Genomic DNA, 8,298 nt, shown 5'->3' with positions numbered 1-8,298 from the left:
TAATGACAATGAGGGGGACAGTATTAGACTTATTTTTATTGTTTTTCCTAAAGTATGCAAATATTCATGAACCTTAAGTAAGATAACAGTATGTAATGTTTAACGGTATGTAGCATTTTATGTTAAATACACAAACACGTTGATTAGCAGTTACCATTTGGAAATCAGCCCTTAGCAAGATGCATTTTTTTTCCCCAGTACCTTGAAGAAAAAAAAGAGAGACAAATGTCATGTTAAGGTCCACATGAAAAATGCATTTTGTAGCTGTTGTGCCCCTTAGGATTTTAATCCAGTGCCATTAAGTGTACCCTTTGCCATTGGATATGTCAGGAGCAGGGCTGGTCCTGACACCCTGGCTGTCCTCAGAGGCACAGGTGCTGAGCGCAGGTGGGCTTTGGAGGAGAAATACATAAGTTTGTAGCCTATTCATAATTCAGAAACTTTTGCTCTAAGGCACTCTTATTTATCTGATTTACATTATTTGAAACTTATTTCTGTTCTGGAATAACCTCTGGCTCGGTGTCCTGAACAAACATGCCCTTTCTGCCCTCAAGCAGGTGGAAGGGGCCGTGTCTCAAATGGTGATATCAGTAATCTTAAATAAAACATGGCATTTTGTTGTAATTTTTTATGAATGATAAAGATATGTAAATTACATTAGTTGATTTGTAGGATACAGTTAGACATACTTGTCTAAGGACTGTTATTGCCTGGGAATTTACAGCCTTCAACTGCAGCCCATGTGTTTGTCTCTGACCCTTTGGGGCTACCGAGATCTGCAGATATTTTGGCTGCTGTGGGTCAATTGGATTCGGAATTCTTTGTCTGGGCAATGCAAAGACTGTGGGAGAAGAAAGGGAGCTTCTGGAGAGAACTCCAGAGAGAACTCATTGCTCAGTGTTAAATGGATCAATCCTACCACAAGGAAGAGAGGTTACAACTCTCTGCTGTTTCAGTAAATCTGGCATACACAGGGAAATTATTTGCAAAGGTTAAAAATACTCTGAGTTGAGGCCACAATACTAGGCCATGGTTAGAGTCTTAATGTTAAATCGACTTGGATTTTTAGTCATAGGCAAATCATTACTACTAGTTAACATGTTTAATTTAATTTATTTTTTTTTTGTATTTTTCTAAAGAAAGGATTAAACTCAAGAAAAATGTTATGAGTTTATGGCAGTCCATATAAATAAACTGTAACCGATTTACTCGAATAACCTGTAATGGTGTGTAAATACTGACTTTATGTAAATATAGAAACATGTAATTTAACTTAGGCATTATTGCAAGACTGGAAGGCCTAGGAGTTGGCAGTTTGCCACTCCCTGCAGGTTCACTGGGTCAAATTTGGCCTGTTTCAGGTAGCGAACAACAGATTCTGTTCAGTCACTGGTGTAAAATGAGTTATTTCTGTTTGTTTTCTGGTGGGGGATGGGCAAAACCATTGTCACCTGAGTGCTGCTTTGCTCCTTTGCCAAGGCATGAAGGGGTATGGATGCCCTCCTGCTCCTTATGTGATCCTGCTAAAACAGGGCTGGAGAGAGCTGACGTGGCAAAGCAGGGAGGCTTGCGGTGCCTCTCCTCCTGTGCTGTGGACAAACAGAAGTCTTCATTTTCTAGTGCTGTCCATCTGGCACCTTCCTTGAGCACTAAAATTCACTTGAAGAAAAATCTGAGGGAAAAAGAAAAGAACAATTCATGTTATTTACTTGATATTCTGTAATGGTGTGTAAATACATACAGAATTCTGTAATTCGTATAAATATATTCCTATAGAATTTTGCAAATTGGTATTATTTGCTTCATGTCCCTTCAGAACGTTTTCTTATAACCATGCACATGTGTGATAATGGGATGGCAAAAAGATGTACTTGCTTATTCCTAGAAAGTGTGTGAGAATATCCCTAGAAGGCAAAAATCATCAATATTTCCTGTCTTTTTGCTAAATTGGAAAAAGGCAGGGAAATATATTTTTGTCAAGAGTTGTATTATCATTTCACCTGAAGCAGATCTGTCTGGGCAAGCAGCACGGGCAAAAAGGTGATGGAGATCCAGATCAGTGTTATGGTATGGGCTGATTTTGAGCTGCATCTGCTGATGTGTCAGGCCCTCTCCCAAACTTAAGTAGAATGGGTGAAACCTGGGAGAACTGGGCAGTGCAGAGAGTGGAAAGAGAAAAATTCTAGGAAAATTGCCTTAAATTGTCCCCAGTCAGTGCTGAACTTAAACTGTCTGCTAACTGGATGGAAAAAAAAGGTGTCTTGTATAAATGCCTGGGTGTAAATGTGGAGGCTGGAGATAAGACTCTGATCTAAGAAGTCAAGTGTTGCTATTGTCTGCCTGAATAAAAGAGAAATATGTGTTTAATAAACACAAAAATAGGAATGAGTTGGAGAGACAGCTTCTGAGGCAATCTCTAAGTTTCTTGGGAGACAGAATATGGCAGGAGGCAAGAGAAGATGCTTCTGCAGCATGTCTTTCAGAGTCCCTTGCATCAGCATAGCTTACGCTCTGCTCTACCTCTTGTATCAAGTAAAAAAGTGACTATAAGGTCTGGCTCTGTTACTCATGATTATAGGAGTAGAAATAGATGGGCTGTGAACTGTGCTGAATGCCTTTTTGTGTGAACTCCTGTCCCAGCTAGTAAACTCTCACAGGGTCCCTGTGAGGTACAGTAGCGAACCTTGAGATGTGACCAGGCTACTTACAACTGGAGTTTGTTTTGCAGAAATTGTGAGGCTCCAGATTCTTTGAAATTTTGATGAAATCTTGGAAACTCAACTCCATTACTGATGTAGCTGTATATATGTAGGCAGCTGTATTTGTAGGTAGAGAATCTGGGGAAAAAAGTAATCAACAGCGTCATCCTCAGTATTTCATTCCACATGGCATATCATTTACTGATCTGAGAATAAAAACCAGAAGACTTCTGTTTTCCAGAATTTTATCTCTGTTCCTAAGCTGTTAGAGCTCTCCATGGATTGTTCTCCAGTCAGTTCTGTCCTGCCTTGTTCTTATCTTTCCACTTACCATAACACTGCAAGTTGGTTTTGCCATCTGGACCCTAAGCAAGTACCGGTAGCAAAACCTCATCTCCTCTTGTCAAGAAGCTGGAACAGCCTGCCCTAGAGTTTGTTGCTGAACACTTTGGCATTGTGAAGTGTGCAGAGCATGGCCAATTGGCATCTTAAATTTAGGTCTGAAAAAAATTATCCATTAAGGATAAGAAAGACAATTAGTGATTATAAACAAAAAATACTATTGTGCAACGTGTCTTCCCAGCTCAGTTGCAAGAAATTTGAAAGCAGAAAATGTTTATTGATGTTCAGGAAATTTTAGATGAGAATAATAAGCAAACTCCACTTGCAAAATAATTTATAAACCCCAGTCTTTTTCCCTTATGGTTTCTTATCTTTAATAGCTTATGTGTGTGTTTTCTTGTACTCAATGATATTGGAAAAGATTCTTTTATTTTTTACTCATGATTTCTGAAGTCCAGCTCTCTTGATATAATTTTTCAGAGTTGTTCTTGTCTGAACCCTGGAGCAGGAAAATTACTATATGATCCTGGGTTAGGGTAGGGGATCACATGCTTTGCAAAGATGCTGCTGTTGTGCTCAGAGTAGCTGCCACAGTCCTTGTCTTACCGTAGCTATCACATGGAGGACAACAACATTATTAATTCCTTAATATTTGGTATGTTGCTGTTATTATAGGAGAGGTCTTTTTTAAATGATCCTCAACTCATGCCAGCTCTTTTAAACCTCAGCTGTCTCTTGAACACTTGCTCACAAATATCCTGTCATGGAGATCTGTGTATAAGTTAAAGCTTAGCTACATGTTGCTTAGTTATGCAGAGTGATTTTGCCTTGTATCAAAAAAACCCAACAATCACTTTCTTGAGGTCAAGGAAAGTAATTTTTATGTGCACTACTCACAAGTAGCAACTACAACGTAGTCAAAAGAAGTCTGGAATTAGACTGAACTGTCAAAATGTTTCTCACATATCTGTTTTCTTGAGAAATCACAGGCCCCCAAATTATGGTGATATGCAAAATATGCCCTATAGATTTTTTTTTCCATGTCCAGAGGGCCTGGATTTATGTATATCTTACTGTTGGAGGCAGTAAGTCTAGGTGAAAAGAGCATTTCTGTAATGTTGGAACTCATTCATTTTATTGACAGCCTCCCCCTTGCCCCTGTAAATAGTAGTTTTAGTTAAAATTATTATTGTTATTTTTACCCTTGTTGAGAAAGTAGATGTAAATATTGAAATAGTATCTTGAAATACTCCCTCACAGCTGTGCTTTTGAAAGCATACTTCTTTCTTTCATATTTCTTATGTAATATGATTTCTATTGCTTTTTAGAAACCTTTATGCTTGTTATGAATGTCCATACACTGAAGTAGTTGCAGCCAGTTTATGTATCTCTGTCTTCTTTGGTTAAGCCAATTTTCCCTTTCTGGACATCTTGTGTTTTGGCAGGCAAGACAGTGTCTTCTCAGCTAGGACTCTTGTTTTTCCTTTTCTCTTCCTCCTGCCACAATCCATCTTTTTTATTCATAGTCTGTAGTTCATTTCAGAAACCTTCACAAAGAGCCTGCATGGTAAGACTGTGTGTCCATCTTATCTTCATTCCAGGGAAGCAGAATAATTACTGGTAACAGTCCTCTCTGTATTTTCATCTTTGAGACATTGTTTGGTTTGATTCCAGATGAAATCAGTGCTTACATCTTCCTGTTCAGAATGGTTTGTCTCTTTATCTCACTGTGTCCCTAATGTGTTTATTAGAAGGGTGTTCAATATATAATGTCAGTTTATTCAGACATGGTATATCCATTTCCATTTCTCTTTTCACAGAGTGTTCTGTGAAAGCCTTTGCGTACTATCCTTTAAGATCAGTTAATATCTAAACTCCATCGTAGACATCACCCTATTGACTGAAATCTCTTGATCAGCCACTTTGTATTACTTAGTGTTGGCAACTCACCGAATTATAAAGATTTGAGATGCGTGTTAAAGATGCGCAGCTTAAGTGTCAATCCCTTTTGTTGTAAGACCTGAACTGTTCTCTGAAGAATGAAAGTCACGTACACGTCCCCAGTTTCATTAAGGATATTTTCCTCACTGGCATCAGTCCACCTCACTGTCCTTCAGAAGAAAGCACTTCTTTTGGCCTCTTCAATGTGCATGGAAGTTGCTCCCAAATGGCCTGCTGTATCACCTGCTCTCCTGTATTAACTCTTTTAATAAAATCCCCTCTCTTCCAACCAGCATTTTTTAACTGCTTCTTCCTATCGCCCTAATCTTCCTCTTATAATTTTGTGGCATTTTTATGTGGCAGATACTGTCAATGAAACCTGTATTTTGTAACTGTGACCGAGTCCAATGTAATCTCATTTCTAATCAAGCCAGTCTTTATCCCATAAAAAAATTTGGAAGAAATAATGAAGGAAAAGAAAACTACATGTTGCTACCCCTTGTCTCAAGTGGGTTTGAAGGAGACCTAATGTGAACTTGCTCATGCTAAGATTCCTGTTAAGAGATTTCCATACTCTTAACTGTCTTTCTGGGGTTCTGTAATGTCTCATTATTTTCCAATTGATATTGTCTGTCATCCTTGCAAAAACTTTTCTCGATGTCTATGAAGTTGATGTAAAATGAACTCCATGAATGTTCTGCTAAGAGGATGTTCTTACACACTGCCATAGCCACTGACATTTTCTGTTTCTTGAAATCAGCCTGCTCTTTCCCAAGCTGAATATCTTCTGCTTGTTTCAACCTCTGTAATAACATGCCTGCCAGGTTGCTGCCTGGCATAGAAAGGAAGCTGCTGTCTTTTGGTTTATTATACTGCACAGAGTTCCCTCAGGAAGAGACTATCTTCCTTGTTCCAGGACCACATGAAGGATTTCATGCTTGACTTCAGTAGAATTTGCACCTCTTATCATTCTCACTCGGCCCATATTCCATGCACTTAATTAATGTTTCTATTTTTATGGCCTTATTATCTATCTGAAAATTGCAATGCTGGTGTATGCCAGAAGGCTGTTCTGAGCAGACTGGTGTTTTCCTCCTGTACTGTCTTTGTGTTGGTACATACACACACAGGTACTCTGCTAGAAGCATCTCATAGCCTTCCTTCTCTGTAAGACAAACAGGCCTGCTTGGTTAACTTAAGGTAGGGTACTAATACCATTAGTGTCTCTTCCATAGCAGCATCACGGAAAACAGGCAAAGTTCTTGCCTCATTTGCCAGCAACTATCTTTACTATATAAATTTGGTGGCTATGACATGTTAAAAAAACCCCAAACTAGATGAACAACAGGCTTGAGTGTACATGTGAACCAGTTTATTTCCAGTTCCTCTCTTGCAGTGCTTAAATAAACAATTAAAAATCAGCTAAGATACTCTTGAGTTGAAATTTTGAATTCAAAGCCATGTTACTTGTAGTCATATTTTCAGTTGTGATAATAGTCAGGTAAGTGCTCCACAGCTCATGAAGTAGTGTGCAACTGAACACCCATCTCTTTCTTGATGGAAAATGTGATTTGTTCACAGAAATGTAGTCTTGGAGACCACATTCAGCTGTTACATGGGTATGTGAAGCCTCTAATCCGTAATAACAGTGCTTACTACCCACCTGCTACAGATGCCTGTTAAACCTCCCCCTCAGCTGCTGTTGTCCAGCTCCAGGGTTAACTTCCACCAAGGCAAAGTGCTCACTCAGACAGACTGAGATGCTTCTCTGTGCTGCAGGGAAAGTCTCTCTGAAACAGGGAAAGTGATGTCCCTGAGGGGAGGAGAGAGATGCAGCAAAGAGACATGTGGAAAAAACAGAGTTCATCTAAGAAGGGGTACAAGGAAGTTCCTGGGTGTACCAGGGGGAAATTATCAGTCTGAAAGCAGGGACAGAGACATACATAGCACAGAAACACAAATGTTTCTGCTTCTTCTCCCTGCTTTGCTTGTGTGCTGCCCTTTCCCCCCCTAAGTATACCCTCTCTTCTTCACTTTCCAGCTATCAAGAGTTCAAGTAACTGATGCTTCTTAGCAACTTTAGAAGATCATGCCTTGCACATCTTCAATGAGCAATCCATCTCAAGGGCTAGTTCCATAATGCAAGTGGTGCTAAAAAGATTCAGACCAGAGAAGAGGGTTTGGTTTGGGGTGAGGGGACTCTCCTCCATATACTGAGGTCTGTGGCAGCCTTGCTGTTGACACGAGTGGATGCTGCAGAGCCTGGTCTGCTGAGGTGTGTGCTGGGCTATGGTGGGGACAACAAAGGTGTCTGCTGAGAAAGGGCCATGCCTGGAAGCTAGGAGGTGTCTGTGTTTGTTCTTTCCAAAATTCTCAGGTGGCCACGGGCAGCTACTGAAGATGCAGTCAATTTGTTCCTAATTTGTCTTCACATAAATGAGTAAAGCTAAGCCCTGGCTTGGAGGAAATTAAAATCTGTGTGATCAGTATAATTATGGAACTAAGGAATCAGGCTGAATAGTGAGAGGAGGTAGGATAGCCTTGAAGTTTTCCTCTCTTCCATAGTGCTGCTCGTCACAGACATGAATCAATGATTTTTGTAGAGGTATTCCTCTTGCTAGGGTCACTCCTATTCACTGATTTGTCTCCAAAAACCAGTTAGGATGTATGATTACTGGAGCTATAGCCTCCTGTAGAAAATAAAATACATTTGCTTCTAGATTGACCTAAACCAAAAATCCAACACCTGAAGTAGGGCAATTTGGTAACCTCAGGCTTCTTCCACCACTGTTGTCCCCAGGACCTGATGCTTGTGTCTGCGGGCAGCAGCAGGCAGGGTGCACAGTACCTGATGGGGCACTGTCCCTGCCCCTAACTCACCCCTCTTGGTGTGCTGGGAGGAGGGTCTCTGGTACAGGAGGGATGTGGTGGCCCTCTGCTTCAGAGGAGCCAAGGAGGGACCACCTCTTCCAGCCTCCATGCACTCAAACTGTGGCATGGTGTGCAGGACCAAAGCCATTCCAGTGCTGGCATCAGTCCCTGAGCTCTCTCTCTCAGCAAAAGCTCCTTGGATTTCAGAATTAACATCTGGTTAAAAAATGAGTTTTTCTCCTAGAGTTATGATTTGATCAAGATAAATGGGAAAATTTATACTCCAGTATTATTTTTTCAAGCTATCAGGCAAGTCCATGGATCAAGGAGTTTTTTCCTCTTTTCGTTTTACTCTTCCTAGTTAAAACCATATGCAATTGCCTGCTCCATTCCTCCTTGAGGAGGTCATTTGCTCTGAGAAGACATGGATGAGGGCATCTCCAAA

This window comes from Chiroxiphia lanceolata, chromosome 2, assembly GCF_009829145.1.
Source record: "Chiroxiphia lanceolata isolate bChiLan1 chromosome 2, bChiLan1.pri, whole genome shotgun sequence".
NCBI lineage: Eukaryota > Metazoa > Chordata > Aves > Passeriformes > Pipridae > Chiroxiphia > Chiroxiphia lanceolata.
This window is presented reverse-complemented; position numbering follows the sequence as displayed.